This window comes from Musca vetustissima, unplaced genomic scaffold (genome assembly GCF_032173495.1).
Source record: "Musca vetustissima isolate MV318-11 ecotype Yass unplaced genomic scaffold, APGP_CSIRO_Mvet_v1 utg11946, whole genome shotgun sequence".
NCBI lineage: Eukaryota > Metazoa > Arthropoda > Insecta > Diptera > Muscidae > Musca > Musca vetustissima.
In genome coordinates this window covers 186,661-196,406 of record NW_026877525.1, presented here as the reverse complement: position 1 = coordinate 196,406, position 9,746 = coordinate 186,661, and positions in this window count along the sequence as shown.

The following is a 9,746-nucleotide window of genomic DNA, read 5'->3' as shown; positions in this document are numbered from 1 at the left end:
TTCATTTGCAAAGGACTGTCTATGAAATAGATCGATCACAATTTTTATAAAACTATTTTGTAATCCCAAACAGCAATCGCATAACCTACCAGACAATCTGTCTTCACCTTGAACGGATCTTCTCTTTTTTTGCAATGATGCATAACTGTTAACAACTTCTTAACATAATTATCACAAATAGCTCAACAAACAAACCCCCGTTGGGAACGATTCCGTCAATCTGATATTATTTTTTTTTATTGATTTTCAAGTATCGATTTTATTATGATATCAAAACAACGACCATAACCGCAGCTCATCCGTTAGTCAGTCACAAAGCCACATCCAATACAACAACAACAAAAATGTATTGCAAAAGAACAATTCTACAAATTACTTGTACGTGATACACCTTTTTTTCTTACTCTTCATGGGCATTAATGCGCATGATAGGTCGTCTCCCTATGAAGTTGATTGGCATCGTGATCCTACGCTAATGTGAGCGTCTGTCGATGATGTTCGCAACAAATCAATCAACAACTTCGTCCAGGAGTGGAAGACACATACTTTGGCGGTTTGTCTGGCAGTCAGCCGCGTGAAAAAAGGACCTTGACATTTGTATGATTTTCATAATTTCAGTATTGCTTTCACTCTTCGGAATTTAAAAGACTGCAACGTGTTTGTGAGAATTGAAAAAAGGTCAGCTATTTTATTATTTTTGGAAACATGAGTTCTCATTTCATGTCAAATAGTCATAAACATTGAAATACTTTTTTCGTTGGTGGGTAAATTTTTGTTCGGGTAAAGGGTAATTGCTGTTAAAATTATATTTAATGATCAATCAATTCGGTGTTCAAATATTTTGACCTCAGAATTTTTTTTTTTTTTTTTTTGTGAGGATTCACATTTTTTGTTTGATATTTGTTGCCAGGGATAATGTATGGATGCAATGAAATTTCGGTTTAAAAATTATTATGCTGCCTTAAGGAAAATGCATTTACATTTTTGAGAGAAGAGAATTTCGTCGGGCTTCAAACACAACAAAATAGAGTCCAAGGAATTTTTCTAAGGAAATTTTTATACCATCCACCGTACGCTGAAGACGTGTATATTAAAGTTGTCTGTCCTCTGGCAAAGCCTGGACATATACAATTACAATAAAAAATATGCATTCTTGATCGGAATTCTATGGCTATTTAGCCTTCGATAGATAAGACTTCTTCCAAAAATGTACAAAGTTTTCTCTAACAGATGACGTTGCAAAGAAATTCCTTTTCTAGTAGCCCACAAAACGGTGACACCAAACAACACTTGTCAGAATTACTTGCAATTATTCAATTCGTCTCGCATCACTTGTCATGAATGCAAATTGTCATTCTCTCCAATTCTTCTCTTGTAAAATAATTCATCCATGTAATGCATTTGATATTCTCCAGAAAATACGAAATTATAAAGTGGTCAATGTCATTACACATTGAGGTCAAATATCTTTGATCAACGGCCAGCGCAGGACTAAATGTAAAAACCACAAACAATTAATTTTTCAAGGACACAACTGCTGTAAAATGTTGTGAAATAACACAAAAGAAAAAAAACCATTAAGACGACAATTATGTGGTCAGTGCTGTGTTACATAGAAACGTAAACAGAGTGGTGAGGAGAGCGACGGACAATTGCACTTAAAAACGTATCAGTTGTGGTTTGCCAGAAGTTTGTTGCTTAAGTCTTTCGTTTTGTGAGGTAAGGTTATTTATGCTGTAGCCACAAAAAACAGCGTTTAATAAATTAAATTAGAAGCAATTAAAACTAAACGTACATGGTTTGTTTGCGATCTTAGAATTTTGGAAGGCATAAAAAACTCCTTGCAGATACTTTTTTTTAATGTATAACTAAAAAGAGCGACTTTATAAAATTCCTACCCGGATTTTGTAATTTCATTATCCCAAATTTTGCATATATTCGTTTTAGTAAGTTTTTATTTATTTCATTTTTAATACTGGAAAAATCCTATTTGAGGGGTGAAAGACCTTGGTGAGCATAAAAAACCCCCAGAAGGAAAAAATTGTCATAGGTCAAAGTTCGGAAATGAGATTTGATTAAAAAAAATAGCTTCATATCTTGATTTGAATCTTTTGTATGTATTTGTATACCCTCAACCATAAAGTGGACTGTAGAGTAACTTCGTGGACTATCATTTTCTTTTTGTGGCATTGTCGGCATACCAATGATAAAAACTAAAAACAAATTGTTTTCACAACATAGTAGATTTGTTGTTTAAATATATTCCAGGTCAAACGTTATGTATATATATATATATATATATATATTGTCTATAAAAATGTTATCGCATTATATTAGGTTGGGAAAAAGAAATCAATTATTTTTTTCGGCATTTCAAGCAATTTCAGATTTATGCTCGTTGGAAGGGTGGCATTTCACAGTTAAAAAATAATTTGTTGTTTTTTGTTTTGTGAATTCAGTTGTGAGTTGCAGGGTGTTAAAAATGGAAGTGAATTCGGTACATTTTACAGTTTTTCTTTGACAAATGCAATGCCAAGCAGCTAAAAATTGTGAATGATCGTGTTAGCCGTTGTAACATCGCCCAGGAGCCCCAAATCGACCATAAAACTGTTTTAAACCATTTACAATTGACCAGAATTGGTCAACAAGAGAGGTGTCGTATTCCACCAGGACAACGCTAGGCCACACACATCTACAGTGACTCGCCAGAAACTTGATTGAGAAGTTTTTGGTGGAGAGCTTGGTTGAGAAGTTTTAATGCATCCGCCATACAGTCCGGTCTTGCCACCAAGCGATTATCATCTTCTTCTTGCATTGCAAAATTTATTTAATAATAAAAAATTGGGTAGGATTGTGAAAATCGACTAATAGAGGTTTCTGCAAATAGAGAGCAGGACTTCTATGAGAGAGGCATTATGAAATAAACAAATCATACAACAAAACGGTACATATTTGGGCAATCGGACATTCCGAAGCATGTTAAAATCCTATAATTCAAATAAAAATAATGGATTTATTTTTCCCCAACCTAATATATTCTTGATCTATGTCGATTTATGCCCTTTCGTCTTTATGACTGTTGAAACCACGATAGAGGTCGCAACATTTGAGATAGAGCTTTGAAATTTTGTACTAACATTGTTATTACTCCTAAGACGGTTGGAGTTGCAAATAGGGTATATCGGTCCACGTTTTGGTATATTCCCATATAATGATACCCCAAATTATTCAGTATTATAGGAATTTTTGAATTCCTTTAACACTAGATAGCCGAAGGCAGTCATTTTGACCGTTTTTCAATTTCAAGTACAAAAACAATTGTGTATATTATGACCCAGCTTTTTAAAATTTGGTGACTTTTTCTACCACATAGAACTAGCTTTATTAATCATAGTAGCTGTTTCCTCCCCTCTTTCATTCCCCGTATTCACATGTACTATACCTACATCGCCTAAAAGCGGTCATTTTGACTTTTTGTGAAATATTAAATAATCAAACTACTTTTATTATTGTATAAAGTAAATTTCTTATATGACAAGATCACTACAAGAACATCGAAAACCGTTTGATGCTCTAGAAACACAAACGAACACACAAATCGGGAAAAATAAATTTTATATTTCCAGTCGATTTCACACTTAGAGTAAATACTTCCTCTGTTTTTAACATTTTGTCCGCGTTCTTATTTTTCATAAAGGGAAACTCGAGAGCCCTACACCATAAAACAAATAATAACAACGTTTTGTATGATTGTAAATAATGTAAAAAATATTAATAAATAAGTTTAAAAAAATTTCTTTACAAAATAAAAATTCTTTCAGAATGAAGTCATTTTGACCGATTTTAGGCAATATAGGTATATACAAAATTCCCGTCTTTCTAGTGTTAAATATCGTTTTTAAACGAATTGGCTGTAATTTGATACATTTGATTCTCATTGGGTATCAAATTTTCCTACCCAAAATGATTGATCCACTTTTTATGGTAGCCCCCATATAACGCTACTCCTCATTATTCGATATTTTTGGGGTTTTAGACACGCTATTCACTAGAATCTGCTGTACATTATTAATATTTTGGATTCAATTTGGCTTTCATATCTGCCTACGAAAAATATCAATATTGGTTTTTTATTTTGAGTTGTGTTTTGGTAATAAATCTTCCTACTTATCAATACTGATCCACCTTTTAGGGAATAGCGCTACATCCCAAAGATCGATGATTTGGGGAGCTTGAGCACGAACGTATTTCAACCAATTTAGGAGTAAATAAATGTTTTAAATCATCATTCAATAGAAAATGTCCATAACAAAAAATTTGTCCACATTAGTCCATGCTTCCGGGCAGACCCCATATTCTGTATTTTGGGGGGTTTTGACACGTTTTCAACTGCATTTGCCCTAGTTTGTTTTATCAAATTCGTATGTGGTGTCAAATCTTCCAATGTCAGCTTACGGTTTGGTATAGCTTCAATAGAAGTGTACCATTCCATTTTGAAGACTTCAGCCGCAATTTCTAGCCGGCGTGGCTGTAATTTGATAAAAGGGGTTTGGAGGGCTAACTTATACTCACATTTGTTCGCTGTACGAAAAGGTCTCAGTTTTAATATAACCCCAAGTAAACGTTCCGCTTCTTTTTCGGTAATAACAATTTTTAACATAATTTTCTCAATGGGAGGTGTAAATGACATATCGAATTCATAGTGAATGAACAATAAATTAAAAGAAAAGTCCCGCTTAAGTTTTCCAACTAAACTGTCTGTAATTTTAAATATAAATTTCCCGATCAACGTAAGGAACATTGAATGAACTTCACGTGGTGGAGGGTATGGGCCGGCCGAACTTAACGACTGTTTCACTTTTTTGGATTATCATATGCATAAATCCAACATTGTCCACCAGGTCTTTATTGTCAAGCCGAGAAACATACATAGCATTACTCACAAAATTAGATTATAAGAAGGTTTTATTTTCCTAGAAAAATAGAAAATCTTCTTCCCATAGAATGCCAGATATTTGTAGAAGACCAAGAGGACTGCTCAAAGAAGACCAAATATCTTTGTTCCATGAATATCTTTTTTCATAGAAGACAAGAAGTACTTATGATCGAATACCTGAAGTTTAAAAAGTCTTCCCTTGGAATGCCTTCTCATTGGACACCGAATTTTCTTCTTACAGAAGACTGAATAATTTTCTCTTAGAATACCTAAACATTTCTTTTCATATCAGACCAAAATGTCTACCCATAGAAACCCCAATAGTGTTCTCATAGAAGATCTAAAGGTATTTTCATAGTTGTCCTAAAGGTGAATTTATTGAAGAATAAAAAATCTTATCATAGAAGATCACACACATGTCTCATAGAATCACAAAGGTATTTTAATAGAAGTTCAAATGTCTTCTTATAGAAGAGCAAAAGGTTTTCTTATAGAATACTGAAAAGTTATCTTATAAAGACCCAAAAGTCTCATGGCCTTCACAAATCAACAGGTATTTTAATAGAAGACCCAAAGGTCGTCACATAAAATACACAAAGATTTCCTCATAACAGATCAAAAGTTCGCATAGAAAAACAAAAGTCTTTCTCATTGAAGGCCCAAAGGGTTTTCCCAAAATACTCAAAGAATTCCCAAAGATTTTCTCATTGAAAATCAAAAGGTCTTAACATAGAAAATAAATAAGAAAGACAAGTCTTCTTATAGAAGATAAATGGCAAAAATGTCTTCCCATTGAATGCCCAAAGGGCATTCAAACGTTTTCACACATGAGACTCAAAGATGTTCTCACAGAATACCCAAAGATTTTCTCATCGAAAATCAAAAGGTCAAAAGTCTTCTTGTAGAAGATCGAAATGTCTTTTCTTCATATAGGGGTCTAAGAGTTTGGCTTAGAATTCCCAAAGGCGTTCTCATAGAGGACTAAAAGATAGCTATGGGTCTTTAGTGCATAACTATAGTAACTTCAGTACATTGTACAAAATTATGTGCCGGTCGGCCAAACTTTGGGTCTTTAGTGCACAATTTATATTAAATCGGACGAAACTATATATGGGAGCTATATGTAAATCTGAACCGATTTCCACGAAACTTAGCACACATCATTCTGGATTCAGTAATTCAGAAAGATATATAGGGACTTTGGTGCACCATTTACATAAAATCGGGCGAAACTATATAGAGGAGCTATATCTAAATCTGGTCCGATTTTCTTCAAATTAAATAGGATTCGTCCTTGGGCCAAGTGACTTGTGCCAAATTTCATTTAAATCGGATCATAAATGCGACCTGTACTTTGTTTACAATCTAACATCTATAGACAGACGGACATGCATAAATCGACTCAGAAAGTGATTATATGCATATTCTCAAAAGGAACCATGTATCTATCTCGTTTCTTTCCAAGAAAGACCAAATTTTTTTTCTCATAGAAAGTTCAGGTCTTCTCGTGAATGGACAAAAGGTCTTCTTCTCATAGAACACCAGATAGCCTGATTTTTATAAGACAAATGAAGAACTTTGTAACCTAAATTAATTTACAATTTGAACTTAAATTTTCCCCGATTATTTTTTCAGCATCAACTACAAAAACTGCTTCAATTGTGTACAATTTAAATAATAATACTATAAATTTAAATAAATATGATTATTGCATTACAAAAGGTTAATTAAAGAACATTAATAAATTGTATGTTATTGTTGGCATTGCCTAGCCGCCGCTGCCTCTTACTGTTGCTACTATTCACAGTTGTTGTTGCTCTCTTTTTAATTGCTATTATTTATTTATTATAAAATTAGTGAACCAACAATTATATACATAAATCTTCAATACAAAAATATGACGTCTTACAGCAACAGCAAAGACGATGACGTTGACATTCGACAGTTTAAAGCTCAACACTATGACAAACAAAAACAGCAGCAACAACAACATGGAAATGATGATGATTATTATTTGTTGTTTTTGTTTTGTTTATTTTCTATGGAGGTGGCTATGAAGGCGGAGTTGCTGTGTGCGGCACATGGGTGTTGCTCTTAAAACCAATTGAAACCAAACAGAGGAGAGAAAAAAATAACCGACTAAGGTGGAGCATAAGGCGTTTGCGGTAATGATATCAGTTGCAGTCAACAGTAGTTAAATAACTTAATTTTAGCTTTAATAGCAACAAATGCCAATGTAGAATGTCATAGCTAAGCGAAAATGTAATAATCTCAAGATCAGAGGCATATGCAGTAAATTAGTTAGGCAAATGTATATAATTTATAAAACAATGTAAGGAAGTTTGGGGTTTTTAAGTGATTTTTTAAGACTGTCAGATCAATAGACGTCGATTTTTTGAAAAATATTTTTCAAGGCCCAACATAAGCGTATATTTTAAGGGAATTTCTTTTTAGGGACACACGTAAGCGTGGTTTTGTAACGACTAATACAAGACATGGACTTTTTAAAGACTACTCTTCGAGGACCAAAATAAGAGCGAACTTTTTCATTGACCAAAACAAGGTGTGAATGTTTTGAAAAATATTTTTTCTGCGATCACAACAAGGCGTGAATTTTTTAAAGAATATTTTTTCAATGACCTAAACAAGGCATAGATTTTTAAAAGAACATTTTTTTCAGTGACCTAAACAAGGCGTGGATTTTTAAAGAATATTTTTTAAGCGACCAACACAAGGCGTGGATTTGTATACCCTACACAACCATGTTGTCAGGATATTATAGCTTTATGCAGCCCCAAGAGTTTGTAACGCCGCGAAATATTAATCTTAAACCCACCTTTAAGTATACCTATTATATATCGACTAGCTGAGTCGATATATAATTTGTAAACACGATACAGACTACAGTTATGGACCCATCTTCACGAAATTTTGCATGTAGGATGGGTTATGACCAATGAAGACTCCTATTTTGGTAAAGATCGGTGAATATTTAGGGGATGAAATGGATCAAATACTTAATTTTTGTCCGTTTTTCTGGTCGCTCCAGAGGCCTCAATTATGGCCCGAATATCGCGAGAAGGGGAGGGGATCGAGCTAAAGAATAAACATGCCTGTTTTAATAAGGATTGGTCAATATTTAGCGGGTCAAGTGGACCCTGACTTTTGTGTGAAAAATGACAAAATTTGTATTCTATAGCGTATACATTTACCCTTGAAGGACATAGACCCATGAAGTTGATAGTATAGCCAAGAGGAGTGGTTGACCTTTAAATTGATATCAATAATACTGTCCTAAGTACTCGGACGTGGGAGTTACACTTAAATATTTACAAGTACTTACGTATTCAGATATTTTTATGTAACCCATTACTACACTAGAGGTCGAAAATATAACGCTGATCGCTTTGAAGTTTTCCATGAGGATCCAGATATGGTCAAGGACAACGAATATACTTTTCAGGGATGACCAGATAATAATATTGGGATGAAATGGACGGAAAACTTATTTTATTGTGTTTTTCGAGTCGATCTATAGGCCTTAATTGAAAGCCGAACATCACAACACAACCCACGGTGAAGGAAATCTTGAATATTGGAAGGGTTGTACCTAATTTGTTGACCTCTAGTCGGTCAAGAGGGTTCAAATTGCCCAACCTCAGAATAAAGAACCACAGAAAGTGAAAATGTCGTCGATGTTGTGTAGGGTATCATATGGTCGTCCCCATCCGACTATACTGCTCCGCTCACTGGTTTAAAGTATATTTTATAAGGGAACAACACAAGGCATGGATTTTTTAAAGTATATTTTTTAAAGGACCAACACAAGGCGTGGATTTTTTAAAGTGTATTTTTTAAGGGGGCGGGGATTGTTTCCATAGCACCGTATTTTGACATAGCCCCCATTTTGGGACATCATTTTCTTCTAATATTAGAATATCTTCTTGTCTTCTCAGGTGGTCTTCGAAAATCGCCTTGGCTTCAATTGGAAGACCCATATTTGACTATGCTTATGTTTATTCTTAGAAAGAAGACCACCAAAAGCGTTGGAAGTTTTAATTTTATTTAATCAAATAATACACCAAAACTATGACCTATAATTTGTGGCTATTTCCGTGTTTGTTCCCGTATATTATATCCGAACTCAATAAATTCACATAAAAATGAATTATTGCCCATCGCCACTATTATTAAAATAATACTTTAATAACTCGAATATGAAACCATAAGAAATTAGAACGGAAAAAGTCAAATGTAAACTATAATTAAATGAACTGGTATTCATATTTTGTTGTTTTTTTTTTTCAAAATATATTTTTTATTAGAATTTCATTCAAATTCTTTTCTGCGGTTATTCGCATTTGAAGTGAAATTTTATTTAAATGTGAACTACAATTTACAATTCCATATGGATTTATTTGTATGTGGTATATAATTGGCATTTGGATGGAACTATTCACCTGTTTGCGTTTTTTTTCCTACGGCAAAACATTCATACGAAGTTACGAGGGGACCATTTCGGCCACAATGGAGTGAGAATGAATGAAAATATGAAAATGCGTACGGTTGGAGCTCCACCACAATTGCCATTGACTTGTATGAAGAAGTGAAATAATAAAAAAAAAATAAACAACAGCAACAACCTAATGACTTTAATTAGCAGTCTGATGGTCTAGAAGTCAAAAGAAAACCCAGAAAACACATAAACACACTCAGACACACACACAATAATAATATGAAATATGAAAAACGATGGGGAAAAATTATGCATAAATTTTATTCAAGAATAATTCAATATGTCGACAGGAGA